Consider the following 16,519-nt stretch of genomic DNA (forward strand, 5'->3'; position numbering starts at 1 on the left):
CGCACACACACACACACACGCGCGCGCGCGCACACACACCCATATATATATATATATATCAAATCAGCCATCCTGAGTCCACTGCTGAACAACGGCCTCCTTCATAGCATTCCATAATTCACATGACCGTGTCATCCTTTGCCACGTCACTTCCGCAAACTTTTCTATCTCGTCTCTCTACCTTCTATCTGGTCTCCCTCTTCCACGCTTCCTATCTCGCGGCGTCCACTCAGTAACACACCTGCTCCATTGCTCATCAGTCGTTCGCACTAACTTACCTGCACTATTCCTCTATTTTACTGCCTCCACAATATCTTCCACTCTAGTCTGCTCTCTCACCCAGCTTGCTCTCTTTCGGTCTCTCAGCGTTATTCCCATCATTGATCTCTCCATTCTCCTCTGTGCAGTCCATAGCTTTGTTTCCATTGCCTTCGTTAGTTTCAAAGTCTCACATCCGTAGATTATTGCTGTTAGAATGCATTGATTGTAAACTGTACGTTTCAAACATAAAGGTAGAGAGCCTCTCAGGATTTTATTATACTTACCAAACACTTTCCAACCAATTGTAATACGTCTTTTTACTTCATTATCATGATCTTTGGTCACTTTCACTATCTAGCCTATATAATTATACCCAACTTCTGCAAGACTCACAATTGATTGTAATCTCTTTACTTTGAACTTTCGTGCCTAACATTACTTTCGTTTTACTCTTATTCATTTTTAAACCTACTTTGAGACTTTTCTTGTTTAGATCACTCAGCATATCTTGCAAGTCTTCTGCTTTTTCTGAAATAAGAATGATGTCATCCGCAAACCTTAGGTGGTTCAAATATTCGCCATTAATCTTTAAACTTTTCTTTTCCCAACTCAGTCTTTTGAAAATATCTTCCGATCAAGCTGTAAATAATTTGGGTAAAATTGTATCACCTTGCCGTATTCCTTTCTCGATCTTGATATTTTTTGTATCTTTATGTAGTCGAATTATAGCGGTACCTTTCGCATGAATCTTTTCTAAAAAACTTACAATCTGTTGGTTTGTAGCCTGTTTGCGTAGCGAGTTTAGTATTGCTATTTGTTCTAGTTCTACCGAGTCAAAGGCCTTCTCGTAATCTACAAAAGCTATACACAGAGGTATATTGTATTGTGTCGTTTTCTCGATTAGTTGATTTATCCCCTGCAAATGGTCAAGAGTCGAATATCCGCTCTTAAACCATGTAACTAATAATGGAGAAGGAGGGGGGCATGGATCTCGTGCTACTTCAGGAAACTTTAGCATCCGGGGACTTCGAATGGACAATAGGGTGCTACACGGTCCACTCACTCCCGCTTGACAGAGGCATAGGACACCGTGGTTGCATGGTGAAGAACAACCTACCACACCGCAGGGTTGCTCGACCCGTACACTGTGGCGAGGGTGTCGAGGTGATGGCAGTGGAACTCCTCCTTCCCGACCTGCCACTCCTCATCTACAACATATACAGGAGCCCCGGGAAGCCGTTGGAGGTCAAAGAGGTGCTGTCACTAGCTACTCACAAATATATCATACGAGTAGTAGCTGGAGACGCGCCCATCATCCACTGCTTCACTCCCCCTCTCCGACTAACCCGACCGCCCGCCAACTGGCATCCATGATGAAAGAAGTCCAGGGCATCTCCCTTCTAAATACTGGGGAACCCACTCACGTCCGGGGAGGCAGACTGGGTCTAACACTGGTGTCCACCAGCCTAGTTTCCCGAAGTAGCTGGCAGGTGCATCCTACTTTCACCAACGACAACTACGCCGCCATCACCACTTAGGACCGTACTCCCACTTCCACCGCTCCCACCACCTCGATGGGACCTGCGGAGGGCAGACTGTAACAAGTTCCAGGCCGCCCTGGATGACTGGTGGACAGCGTACGACCCGCCGCAGGACCTAGACCAGCGAGAAGCAGAATTCACTGCAGCGATCGAGAGAGCAGGAGAAGCAGCCATCCCCAGACGACATCCAAGGCATCGACGGCGACGGAACTGGTGCTTCTTCTACAACGAGGAAGTCCGGGAGCAGGATCACCTCGTCACCATTCATCGGGAGCTGTACCGCAAGCGACCCACCCCAACTAACCTACAGCTGTTCAAAGAAGTGGTTACACACGCTCGACAAGTCTCAAGCCGGGTACGGGAAGCTAAATGGTTGGAGTGGTGTGCCAGCTTCTCCCAGCACACCAGCTTGGCAGACTTGTGGGCCAAGTTCAGGACAGCTTCCGGGAAACGCGCCCCCTCGTCCTGCCTCACACCCAGAGCCACAACAGGAAGCAGAACGATTGGCGGATATGTTCGCCACACGGTGCACCAACTCCCAGCTCCCCGCACAGATCCAGAACCTCCAACAACAGCTCAGGCCCACACGAGAGCAGACTGTCGGTACGGCGCGAGCAACACCTGACGTCACCGATGTATCTTTCACGCCACAAGAACTGGCCAGGGCCAAGAAAGGTCGAGACACGGCTACGGGAGCGGATGGCGTCACCTACTCTATGCTAGCTCACGTGGGGCCTGCCGGGAATGCAGCACTACTGGCCATGATCAGCCATTCGTGGCTAGTAGGACGGCTCCCAACCGCCTGGAAACGAGCGGACATCTAGCCTATCCCTAAGCCCAGGGAGCCCTCCAAGCCATACTCACCCGTCTCATGTGGCGTCTGGCCCCCCTCCACCCACACATCTTCGGATTCTCCAAGGGCGTACAGACGGCCGACAGCATCATGACCCTCCTGAGACACGTAGACAACCGCCCTGCCGTGGCCGTTTTCCTCGACCTGGAAAAAGCCTTCGAGCTACCCAGTGCTCACGCTATCCAAGATGCGCTGGTACAGCGGGACATCCAGGGACGATTCTCTCCTGGATAGAGGACTACCTGCTCCACCGACGCGCCCGGGTCAGGTTCCAAGGCCACCTTTCAGCCTACCGGGGAACTAGAGAATGGCACTCCGCAGGGTGGGGTTCTCAGCCCCGTCCTCTTCTACATCCTGATGATACAGTTGGTGAACCTACCCTTCCGGGGTGGCACGGAGCTTCTCAGCTATGCCGACGACCTAGTCCTCGTCGTCTCGGGCAGAACCCGAGGCAATAAGATCGCCAGAGCGCAAGAGGCTCTTGATCTTATCTCTAACAAGTGTGAAGAACTGGGCCTCAACTTTTCAGCTGAGAAGTCCAAGGCATTGATGTTTAAGGCCACCACCCCGGACACCCACCTCCACATTCAGGGTATCCAGCTAGCTTGGACCAGCTCGTACCAGTACCTGGGAGTATGGGTTGACCAAGGCTTATCCTTCAACACCCAGGTCACCTACCTAAGGGAGAGGATGAGAATCAATGTCATGAGGGCGATTAAAAGGACACGCTCTGGAGCCTCACATGCCGTGCTGCGCCTGTTCTACGTACAGGCCGTCCGCTCGCTGGTTGATTACAGCGCTGTCGTACTGGTCTCTCTGTCACCCACCCAACAAAGTGGGTGCATCCAGAACCAGGCCATGAGGACCATGCTCGGGGCACCTCGCTGGACCACTATGTCCATAATGCAAAGTGAGACTCGGCTGGAACCTCTGGCCTCCAAGGTTCAACAGATTGTGACTTGCCGGGTGGCTAAGATCCTCCGACCATAGCACGAACCAAAATCAGAAGGACCCTACCGCAGCGACGGGACCTCTTCAGCACCAACACTTGGCTACAGAGAATAGCTGACGCCACCAACGCACTGTTCGACGACGGCCACATAACCATGTGGAGTCCGGATCTACCCGTTGCAAACTACGTTGTACCGGCCCCATGGCAGCCCCCACCCGTCGAAATCATTATCAACAACCCGCCAGCTGGCAAGGCACAGTGCGCACAACACAAGCTTCGGTTAAACGCGCTGGCATCTGTGGCACAGGCCAGCATCCCAGGGGAAGTCGTGTACTACACAGACGGATCCGAGGCACGGCCGGAGCGGCGGCAGTCACCGGCGGGGAGACGCTGTCATGGAGGACCCCCGACCACTGCACCACCCTGCAGACAGGGTTAGTTGCCATTGAGCAAGCCCTGGAGCACGCCCTTCACCATTATGAAGGTGCTGTGCCAGCCCCATTGACAACATCCAGCTGGTAACATCCATTCAGCTCAGCGAGCAGACTTACCGGCGAAGGCCGGCACCTACGGCTCAACTGGGTACCCAGTCACGTGGGACTCCGAGGGAACGAGTTAGCGGATGCAGCAGCCTGAGCAGCTAGCACCATGCCCGCAGTGTCCTTACATCCTCCCCAGCCTGCATCAGATCAAGATGCAGGCTAAGCGGAGAACCTAACACTCCGCTCATCACCACCACCGCACCATGGAGAGAACCTCGCGCCAGGCAGCATGGTACTATGCCACCACAAATGACCAGCCGCTACAATGCAGCCGTCTGCTACCTAGAGCCGACCAGGTTCGGTTGCACAGGCTCCGGCTCGGCTACGGCACATTGGAGTAGCTGCGGCCCGAGTTCAGTGGTAGAGTGAACACTGCGGCCTCCAGGCCCGTCGGCCGCTGATACAATAACGGGTTCACTGCCCCGCCACAGCTCAACTAAAGCAGCAACCCGTCGAGGGGCTACAGGATGAAGCTTTGGCCGCTTACTTGGTCAGGCGGGCTCTCGACACATCCAACAAGTTGCTGACCATCATGCGAGACGCTCCGCCTCCTCGCTGAAATATGGTAGCAAAAATATTGAGGCGCAAGCCCCAGCGGCGGGCTTGTGGCTCGCGCATTTGTACATGTATTTATATATGTTTATAAGTATATGTATGTACGAGTATATGTGTATATGGTTGTGTATATATGTACTGATGTTAAATAAACTAAACTAAACCATGTAACTATCTGCTGAAGAGGACCCCAGAGTGCGTTCGAAATATACAGTTAATTCTATACTTTCTCCGTTTACTTTCTCCGACAGTGATTTTTTTTTTTTTTACCTATGTATCACGACACAGTCCCCCTCTCACAATAGGACTACACATACAACACAAACTCGAACCCCTTAACACAAGACTCTACAGACTAGGATAAAACATTGAACAAACTAACAATGTTAAATCCAGAATTAGTACAACACAGCGAAGACATTGACACAGACGAAGGACATGACCACAACTGGTGGCCTAGAGTGTCCCCAAAAGTCAATGAACCCCTACCTAAACTGAAATACATACAATAAAACACAGATACACCACTATTCTCTCTCTCATTATTCTACGAACACTATTACTATAATTATTAATTACTATAATTGTTAATTATAATATAACACGTGCAAAAAATCGCACGTGATATAAAAATAACGAGTATGACCATAGAAATCACTACCCTCCCCTAAACAATAAACTGCAAAAAGTACCACTACTCGTCATAAAAAATGGCAAAAAAAATGTAAATATGCGATGTATAGAAATTAAGACCGACTCAACCTCCTCCTGCTGCTGCTGCTGATGGCTCTGTTCCATCACTCCGCCTCCGCCCAATTCCACCTATGTAACCTGCATCAATGTGGAATGTCCATGCTATCACCCTTACTTCACCCACCCTTGCTTCACCCACCTTGTAGGCCATAAGCATCCAACCATCTTCCGCTTCATATACAATATTCAGAAAGTGGCTGCAGATGTTGAAACAGCACTATACAAGGCAGACAGTGGCCTGCCTCCCAAGAAACTCATCCACCGTGGAGCTAAGCAGCCAGGAAAGACTGCGTAAGCTTTGCCAAGGTTACAGCGATGGAAAAAAAAAGATCCCAGATTTCCTCCGTGACATAGGACACAGTATTCGCTTCCGAGTTGTATGCTATGTCCTAATGGATTTTAGGGCAACTGCTCCCATAGGGCAACTGGTCCCCGAATGACAAGCTGGGTGGTCAACTCGTCCTCAAAATAAATTGTCTAAAAACTGTCCAAATGTGTTCTCTATTGTTCATATGTTTTTTTTTTTTATGTTTTGGTGTTTTTATCTTTATTTTTATGCTACTAAACATAAGATGAAGTCCAATAAAACACATTTGTGCTTCACCAGTAATGTGCTCTATGTGTGCTCAAAAAGTACTAACCACACCTCTTTGACACCCCCACTGCTCTGGCCACACCTCAGATGTGCTTTATGTTTGCTCAAAAAGTTCTAATCACACCTTTTTCACACCCCACTGCTTGGGCCACACCTCAGATGTAGATTATGGATTAGCTAGGTAAGACCACCCGCTTTAGCGGGATCGGTTTTTGTGGAAGGGGAAGAATGTCTGTAAGAAAATGAAAATATAGTAGTGTATGAAAGAGGGCTATTGCCAGCGCGCTTTTTCGTGAGCGATTAGGGCCGGTTGGTGGCCGCGGCTCAGGAGAAATGGGCAGGGAACTTGGACGGCGGCGCCGACGCTTGGGATCAGAATCACCAAAAGTTGAGAAAATGGTAGGAGGCGTAGTAGTAAAGGTGGAAAAACGGGTACTTTGATCTGACAAACAGAGACACCTGACCCGCCACTACCGCTTGCATCGTCACTGTCCTCTGAATCTAAATTACCATCACTGCCTGGACCATCCAGTAGGGTCATATCAGCGGCGCCACGTAAAGTACAACAACAAACACTGGAATTGGAATGCATTATCACCAGAAGGCAAGCATATCCAGATGGGTCAGAAGAAAAAAAAAATTGATTCACATCTACTGAAAATTATTTTGTATATTTTACTGTGATTTTTCCACTTGATTTCTATAAATATATGTCCAATTCATGCCGTGATATTGAGTAAAAGTTACATTAAAAAAATTGTGTCACTTTTTTATCCCATGTCCCAAATACATTTAGTCTTCTGGACAATTAGTTCTCATCTTCAAGTTATAATAGTATTAAGAAAAAGGGAAATATTGAAATTTATGTATAGATAATTCTTTATCTATACATAAACAAATCAATATATAAAAGTAAAGAAAAATACAAATAGAAAATAACCAAAGTAGTTATGTTGGCGCTTAAAAAAATAAAAATAATTAGTGGCATTTTGGTGTTCTAAATTTGAAGTAGACTGAGCTTAAATACTTAAGCGAGCAGCACCGCGATGGCATATCAAATGTCAATGATTTCCTCCGTCGTGTTGGAAGAAATCTGCGATTATGAACTGAAAATTTCAATAAACTATGTTTCTCATGATGATATCTGTGCTAGAATGGTGACAAATACCGGTAATTCTACTCGTCTTACAAAATTGTAAATTTATTAAAGTGAATGACAGTGTATTGAAAATAATGTATGTGTTTCTATACATAATAAAGAATTATCTATACATATATTTCAGTCTTTCAATCGGTTTGTACAGTATAAAGGGATAGAAATACTCATCGAGAAGAGACATTGTATTGGAAATAATGTGTGTCTATAGATAAAGAATTATCTTTACATAAATTTCAATGTCCTTTTTACTTAATACTAATGTTTAAGCTGATTATCCTATTATACCTGTCTGGGGTATTGGCTGCATGTTATTTTGGCGAAGTAGCATGCAGTTGATATTTTAGGGTCTATATAGGGCGCCCCTATGGACCAGAGCCACACATCATTTTGTCGGTGATAGAGGAAAACTCTGTTCATAGAAAAATTATGACACTTTTATACTACTACTATCCCTCCGTTATGCTGTCCCCCAACCCCTTGTTACTGTCCTGTACCATTTCTCTGAATATTCATATCCTTTTTTCGCCTACCACCAAGTCTTTCCACTTCAGTCGTAAAAGGCGACAAAAAACGTAACGGGGGATGGGATTAGGAGTCCTGCTACCTGTAGCTCTAAAAGGGGACATTCCTAAAAATAAAAAATAAAAAACAATTAAGGCATAAGAGGGTCTGGGAGTTTTCCAACACCCTAAGGTTTGGGTTTTTAAATGTGCGTAGATGTGGCACAGATGAGAGTAAAAGGGAAGAGATAGGCAGTATGTGAGAATAAAGATGGATGTGAACCGATACCCACATCCAACTACACGCATTTCATTCACCGTTATCCGCCGATCAGCGCGGATGAGTTGACTGAGGCGCACTTTGTTTTCCGGGGTGGTAGCTGTGCATGTTGCGTCTGGAGCGCACTTTGTCACATCTCTGTCGCCACTCTGAAATCGACGAACCCATCTCCTAACTGTGTTGACATCAACTGCATCAGCTTCGTAAACGTTCACCAGGCGCCGGTGAACGTTAATTGGTTCAATTTTTTCTGCATGGAGGAATTCAATGACGCGTCTTTGCTTCTGATGCACGTCCATGACCGGGATTGCTTTCTTAGAATGTCACACCATCAATATCTGCAACAGAGATGAAAATTTCAGGTCATGAGTGCATAATTTCAGTCATAACAATGCAATTTGCAATCCCCTCGGATTCCTTCGGACGAAAAAGAAAAAAATATAGGAGGCATTACTTTTGGAACGACCCTAGTATTATAACACCCGGATTTTTTTTTTCCAGATTTTCAAAAAACTTTGCGTGCTTGTCAAATGCTAACATGAAACTGCTGAGATTTTTCCTTTTTTATTCGCAATAGTTTTCGAGATACGAGGTGTTGCCATATGGCAACGCTAGGAAGATTCGTGTACAAAGATTAAGTACGCAAAAGTAACGGACGGAGAACAATCAATGCTTCAAGCGTTTATTTACATGTAAAGTGGCACAGTCTTTGAACCAACAATAAAAACACATATTTCTTATATATTACACATCAAGTAAATATTAGTCTTCAATTTTTGTGCTAATCTTGAAAACATTTAACGTATAATCCAACATCACACTTTGAACACAGAGTGCGACATATTGACACACTGTACTTGCACACCACCTATTTCGTGATACAGGCTCAACGAAATGTCCTAAATTATCGCACCTCAAAACATGAGATGCTGGCAGATTCGCTGGTCTTCTCCCCTTATCTTTTGTTGGATTACCAAATTGTTGTAAATAACAGGTAATTAATTTCACGGCGAAATTGTGTGCGTGTCATGGTACTGTCTTGTCCTTTTGACCCATTCACCTCATGGCAGCCGCTTGTTGTGTAGATACGAAAAACCGGATATGGTAGATCCTCGCGCGGGCCCTTACATCCGAATGGCATGTGATGCGGCTTGACCGCGCGAGGACTGACATCATATTTTTCTGGTGTTTGATCAAACATTTTGGTGTTTTATGATTTTGTTTTATTTGACCAAATTTGTGTATTTATATTTTTTTCAATCTCTCTCATAAATTATAGTTTGATGTCTGTAGTCAAGGAAGACGAAAAAAATTTTCCATGTTGTCCATACTACTCTTTGGTATAAAATATTAAATACTGAAAATGAGATTTATTCTTCTGTGAGAGCTCAAAGTATACACTTTTAGTTTTTTGTAAAATATGACAAAAAAAAAAAAGACTTTGTAAAACACCTATCCATATGTATAGGTTTTCCTCAGTAGTCATGAGACACACTGAAATGCTTTCATGTTCTTCATGCCCCTGTATATAAGATTTTTTTTTTTTTCAAAGTATGTCCTTTTTTTCCCTATGAGAGTTTGGAAGTTACGGATGTATAATACAACGGAAACTGTATGTATTCTTTTGTTGTCAAATTTTGGAAAGTATGAAAACACAATATCATATCTTACACCTTTATGTATAAAAATATAAAAATATACAAATATATACATATATATATGCAATATATATACAAAAACACAAAATAAAAATAAAGTGTGCTGTGTCTTGCCACATTGCTTCTGACCATATCCAATACATATATAGAAAAAATATATATACACAATATATATATACACTCACACAATGAAAATAAGGTGTGCTGTGTCTTGCTACATTGCTTCTGACCCAGATCGGGCGAGGAATGACCCGATTGTAATTTGCTGGTTCTTACTGCATTGCTTCTGAACCATAGTACCACAAAAATATTGCTGTGTCTTGCTGCATTGCTTCTGATCCATCACGGCCACAGCCACAGGGAATAGGGGGTACTGTGTCTTGATGCATTGCTTCTGACCCATGATAGAGGGGGGAGAGAAAGATGACCCGATAAATACTTACAATTTTTTTTCCTCGTGGTACTTTTGAAAGCAACCATGCGTGCAGAGTGACTTCTTGCACACCCTGCACGTAGTGCGGGTCATCTTCCTCTTACCGTCACGGTAGCACAAAAAGCACCTTCGGTATTTGTCCCCCTCTGTCATTGTAACTGCATGGGAAGTCTTCCCATGCAGTCTTGAGGGATTGGGCATGGGAGATGGGCTGCCTCGCTGGTTGTAGGGCTCCAGAAGCCCGACATACTCATCGAGGATGGCATTTGCCAGGGTCCGGTGGAAGTGGTAATGATCCCCTGTGTGGCCCAGTTTTTTCCATATGGCATGGCAATTGACTATTGTCATGTCATACAGAAAAAAAAAGTTTCTTATACCACTTCTTCCATCGCCTGACAGAAGGGTACGAACTGGCAAGCTGGTCGCTCAGATCGACACCCTTCATATGCTTGGTGTATTCCGCAATACACTTGGGCTTCTGGAGCACCTTACCACGGCTCTGCACATCAACCATGCCGGATGTGTGGACTGTGCTTAGCATGGTGACCGTCCTTTTGTCCTTCCATTGCAAGCACATCATCCCTGTGGCAGTCGACCGATGGTCCACATCCCCTCTCTTGTCCACGCTGAGGTCCGCAGGCATATAGCGCCGGTTCACCCTGACGGTTCCGACGGCCCCAGTCTTCCGAGCCTGAAGATAGTGGAACAAGGAAGGAGATGTGTACCAGTTGTCCACGTATAAGATGTACCCCTTGTCGAAAAGGTCTCCGGCCTCCATGAGGTCCACCACCGCCTTCTGTGAACAGGGAAGTTGACCTTTGTCCTTCCCTGAATAAATCCTGAAGGCGTCAGTGTATCCGGCGGCAGGCCCCGAGCTCTCCGACAGCTTGTACACCTGTAGAATAAAAATAATAATGATTCATGGTGTAGTGTAGTCATGTGTGTAGTGTAGTCATATGCTGAAAGTATACATTTACAACTTATGTATTGTATACATACCTCGAACCCAAAACGAGCACGTTTAGTTGGATTGTACATTCGGAAGTTGAGGCGGCCCCTGAACTTCCACAGGCTTTCATCAATGGAAATGTGCTGGGCAGGCACATATACCGATGAAAACCTGTGGCCGAGCATGTTTATGACCGGCCTCAACTTCCAAAGCCTATCCTCCTCATTTTCTTCTTCATTATTACAGAAATGAAGATTCGCCGATATTTGCTCGAATCTCGTTCTGGGCATCGTGTCTCCGAACAAGGACTGGTGGAAAATTCGGTCCGTCGACCAGTAATCCTGGAGCCTGGGTTTTATGTTGAGGCCCATCATGAGCCTCAAGGCAAGGTAGCTTCCCCTGACGACCCTAATATCGACCCGGACAAGGCTACACATGTTTTTCTACATTCCGACCAAACCCGATTAGCTGACCTCAATCCATTTATGCTTAAGAAATGTCTTTCCCAATTTACCAATGATATTAGCCAAGTTAAAAACTTAGAAGCGGAGACCTCCAAGTTACCACCAACTCTGGGAAAGCTACACGCGATCTTCTCAAGGCCAGGAAGTTTCATTCTTTCGATGTTGTTGCATCCCTCCCTAGGTCACTCAACTCCTGCAGAGGAGTAATCCACTGCAGAGATTTGATGACCATCGAAGAATGTGAAATCCTCGATGAGATGAAATCTGAAGGAATATTAGATGTTAAATTTATAACGCGACTAGACCGAGAAAAGAGCATGCGAGTGATCACGCCCCTCATAATTCTCACTTTCAATTCAACAACCCTCCCTGATCACGTCAAAATTGGATACATTCATGTCCCAACACGACCATATGTCCCTAACCCTTTACGCTGCAACAAATGTTTCAAATATGGTCACCTTGCCAAATTGTGCAGCAAACAATCAGTAGTATGCGGTAAGTGTGCAGGCGAACATCCTACGGATGCTTGCTCTGCTAACGTGTTTCAATGTGTTAATTGTCCCTCCAATAACAACCATGCATCCACCTCCCGAGACTGTCCCACTTTCAAGATAGAAAAACAAATTTGTACGGAAAAAGCAACTTGTGGCATATCCTTTTACGAAGCAAGGAAGCGTGTGATGGAAAGACTAGTTACCCCAACTAGTACCTCCGGAGCAACTTCATATGCTTCGGCACTAAAGAAAACTTATAGAACCATTGAAACGCAAACAGAGAGCAAACACTCCAACAAGGAAAAAGATCAACGCCCAACTACCAAGCAAACTCACTCGCACCTTCCTTCCCCGGCCATCACAGAGCTTCCCAAGCGTGTGCTTACACGTACGAAAGAGGATGTCCACATGGAGACATCGGTTTCCAATAAGCGACTTTTAAGTCCCATTTCTACCCCAGAACGAAAATCCGGGGCTAAACACACCTCTCCTACTAAGGCCAAGAAAGGAAGAAACCGAAGCAGAAAAGAAAAAAAAAATCCAGTGGAATTGCCGAGGTGTTAAAAGTAAAGTAAATGACCTTGTAATTTTTAACTCCCTAAACAACCCCTCAGTAATATGTCTACAGGAAACACTCCTCAAGCCTAGTGTAGAGTTCACACTACGAAACTTTACCATATATAGGAAGGACAGGTTAGCGCCTGGAGGGGGGGGGGTCGCAGTTGCAGTCAGCGACTGCCTTCCCCAAGTGGAATTACCACTAGCTACTAACTTGGAGGCAGTCGCAATCAAAACAAAACTGCAAAATAAACTAGTCACCATCTGCTCCATCTACCTACCTCCCGACCCTCAATTCCCACTAGTGGAGATGAACGAGTTGATTAGACAACTACCCCACCACAAACTGATAGTGGGAGATTTCAACTCCCACCATCACACGTGGGGTAGCAACCACACGTCTCCTCGAGGGGAGCAGATGGACGAGGTGCTCAATAACAACAACCTGGTCCTCCTAAATACTGGCAGCCCCACTCGTGTAGACAATACTAGGGGTTCCTTTTTATACATTGATTTATCCATATCATCTCCTGCGTTGTCTGACATGCTCCAATGGAGCACGCATGACGACACCATGCTTAGCGATCATTTCCCAGTAATCCTAAAAATAGGGGGTGACCACGCTACGGCTCCTCCAGCCTACGGAGACAACCCACCCCCACCCAGTCCCAAATTTAAAAAAAAAAAAGCCAACTGGGAAATGTATCGCACAACCACCAACGTCAACATCACAGGGGATAATATGGATAACAAGATATCAAATTTATCAAACTCCATTTTGAATTCAGCTCTTAAGCATATACCAAAAACCTCGGTATTTCACAAGCATAGAGTTCCTTGGTGGACATCAGACTGCAGAAAAGCACTTTGCAAGCGGAATAGGGCCTACCGAACTTTTAAAAATAACCCCATTGCACCGAACTTTATTACTTTTAAAAAGACGCAAGCAGAGGCCCGTAGAACCATCAAACAGGCCAAACGAAAGTCTTGGCGTGATTACATCTCCACAATAAACGCAAACACTCCTCTAACACAAATCTGGTCAGCCGTTCGAAAAATCGACGGCAAATATACCCCTAACATCAAGACCCTGACCATTGGAAACACGTTTGTAGATGCTCCCATGGACATCGCAAACACAATCGCAGACACGTTCACGCAAACAAGCAACACGAATAACTATTCTCCAACCTTTTTACAACACAAACAAAGACAGGAAGCAGAACCACTGATCTTCCATACACAGACACACCATGACTATAATACCCCCTTCCAACTACACGAGCTTGAACAAGCCTTAAGCTCGTGTAGAGGAACCTCTGCTGGCCCAGATGGGATTAGGTATGAGATGCTGCAACATTTGAATTCAATTTCACTGAAAAAATTACTAGAAATATACAACGCAATTTGGATTAGTCAAGAATTCCCAAAAACATGGAGACATGCCCACGTCATACCTATTCTCAAAAAGGGGAAGGACCCAAAGAGTCCTACCTCTTATCGCCCTATAGCGCTTACCAACTGCTTATGCAAAGTATTGGAACGTATGGCCAATAACAGATTAAAATTCATCCTAGAGTCTCAAAATTTAATAGTTCCTGCCCAATGTGGTTTCAGGAAAAATAGAAGTAGTCTTGACCATTTGGTCAACTTAGAACAAGATATCCTCTCCTCTTTCGAGAGGAAAGAATACCTTGTTGCTTGCTTTTTAGATTTAGAAAGAGCCTACGACATGGCATGGCGACGTGGTATCCTCGAAAAACTCTATGCTCTTGGCTTTAGAGGGAATCTCCCATTTTCATTCATTTTTTTTTTTTTTTTAAAGAACGTACCTTTTCAGTTAAAAATCAAAATTTCTATTTAACAGTACGCACACAAGAAAATGGCGTACCACAGGGAAGTGTGTTAAGTCCCACTTTATTTATGTTGCTCATAAACGATATTCTACCCGCTCCACCTCGGAACCTTAAATACTCATTATACGCTGACGACATCGGAATCTGGCATTCCTCACCGAACGCCAAGTTTTCCGGCTCTCGCGTACAACTGGCCCTGGACTCGCTCCAGGACTGGTCTGACAAATGGGGGATTTAAGTTTTCGGAATTAAAGTCAACAGTAATTGTATTTTCACGCAGAGCCCAGGCGTAATAAATCTGCAATTACATGGGAATCCCATTCCAGTACAAAACTCAACCTTTTTCCTTGGCCTGAAACTGGACTCCAGGCTAAACTGGAAGGCCCATGTAAAATATCTAGTTGATGCGTGCAACAAGAGAATTAATTTGCTACGTAAACTAACGGGCACAAATTGGGGAGCAGATAGGAAATCCCTGCTAATGATTTATAAGTCCCTGATTAGATCTAAACTAGACTATGGGTGTCAGATTTATGGTTCGGCAACACCAACCACGTTACAACCCCTGAACATCATCCAAAACAAAGGCCTAAGAATAGCACTTGGAGCATTACGCTGCACAAGGATCGAGAGGCTGGAGGTTGAAGCAAATGTACCCCCCCTCCACTACAGGCGCGAACTCCTTGCACTCCGATACGTCGCCAAAGTGCTCCGTATCCCTCGACATCCCTGCAAGGTAACAATTAACCAGCATGAGCACTTCACCAACTCCAGCCTAAATCCCCTTTCCATCAGGATCCGATCCTTGTGTGAGCAGTATTCAGTGCCACTGTGGTCAATAGAACAGATGAAGCCACCCACTTACCACCGTGGAAAAACATCGCCCTCAAGGTCAACATCCACCAAGACCTCAAGAAAAAGACGTCTTCCACAGAAGAACTAAGACAGAAGACCCTGGAGACCATCAATAAGTACAATGACCACAGGGCACTGTACACTGATGGCTCCAAGTGCGGCCCCAAAACTGGGACAGGGTTATACAGCAACAAAACCCGGATGATGTTCAGATTGCCGGACCATACGAGCATATATATCGCCGAACTCTTTGGTATATGCTCAATCTGACACACATAGTAATTTCGTCATATTCACAGATTCGTTAAGCGCACTTCAATCAATTAAGTCAGGTAACCATATGGAGAACTTTCTCTTGGGCAAAATCATTAGCACATTGTCGATAACTAACAAGTCCATTACTCTCTCTTGGGTTCCCAGCCACATTGGGATCTTCGGGAATGAGAAAGCGGACACCTTAGCCAAATCTGCCTTAGAAAAAGACTCTATTACAGACATACCCCTGGACATAGGGACATTCAATTCTATACTAAGGAAACAATTACACACCCACTGGCAACTCCAGTGGAACAACCTTGACATCTCGCACAAACAAAAGGAACACATAACAGATTGGTCGACATCATACAGAAACAACAGACAGGAGGAAATCGCCATAGCAAGACTGAGGATGAACTCGACCTGCCTCACCCACCTAAACCCATACATAAACGGCGTATTTCCTCCCCAATGCAACACCTGCAACACTATACTATCCATAAGACACATACTCATACACTGCTCAAGATACAACAAACAGCGCCAAGCGCTTATACAACACTGCAAACTTAAAAAAAAATCAATTAAGCACTACAAATCTTTTGACCGACGACCGCTTACTTATTGACAAAGTAGTATTTTATTTGCGCACTACAGGACTATTGTGGAAATTATAATGGTAGATTAAAAAGGATCGCAGGTTCACACCAGGCTTAATGGCCTCATAGGTCGATAGCCTTAAAGATAAAAAAAAAAAAAAAAAAAAAAAAAAAAAAAAAGACTACCCACTGCCACGACAATCACAAGTCTTAATTACTTCAGTCGCGGGCTACTCGACGTCAAGTCTTCTCGTCTTTGTAGTTCTCTGGAACATTGCTACTCCGTCGTTACGATACGGAGGTTCACAGTGCTGAGCACTTCATGTCAGGTGAACCTTTCATCAGCATTACATTGTGCACCTTTGATGGTTTGACTTCATGTATTCTTTAACTCATTTAAA

This window comes from Oratosquilla oratoria, unplaced genomic scaffold (genome assembly GCF_046742065.1).
Source record: "Oratosquilla oratoria isolate Oo_2021 unplaced genomic scaffold, ASM4674206v1 SCAFFOLD142, whole genome shotgun sequence".
NCBI classification, from domain to species: Eukaryota; Metazoa; Arthropoda; class Malacostraca; order Stomatopoda; family Squillidae; genus Oratosquilla; species Oratosquilla oratoria.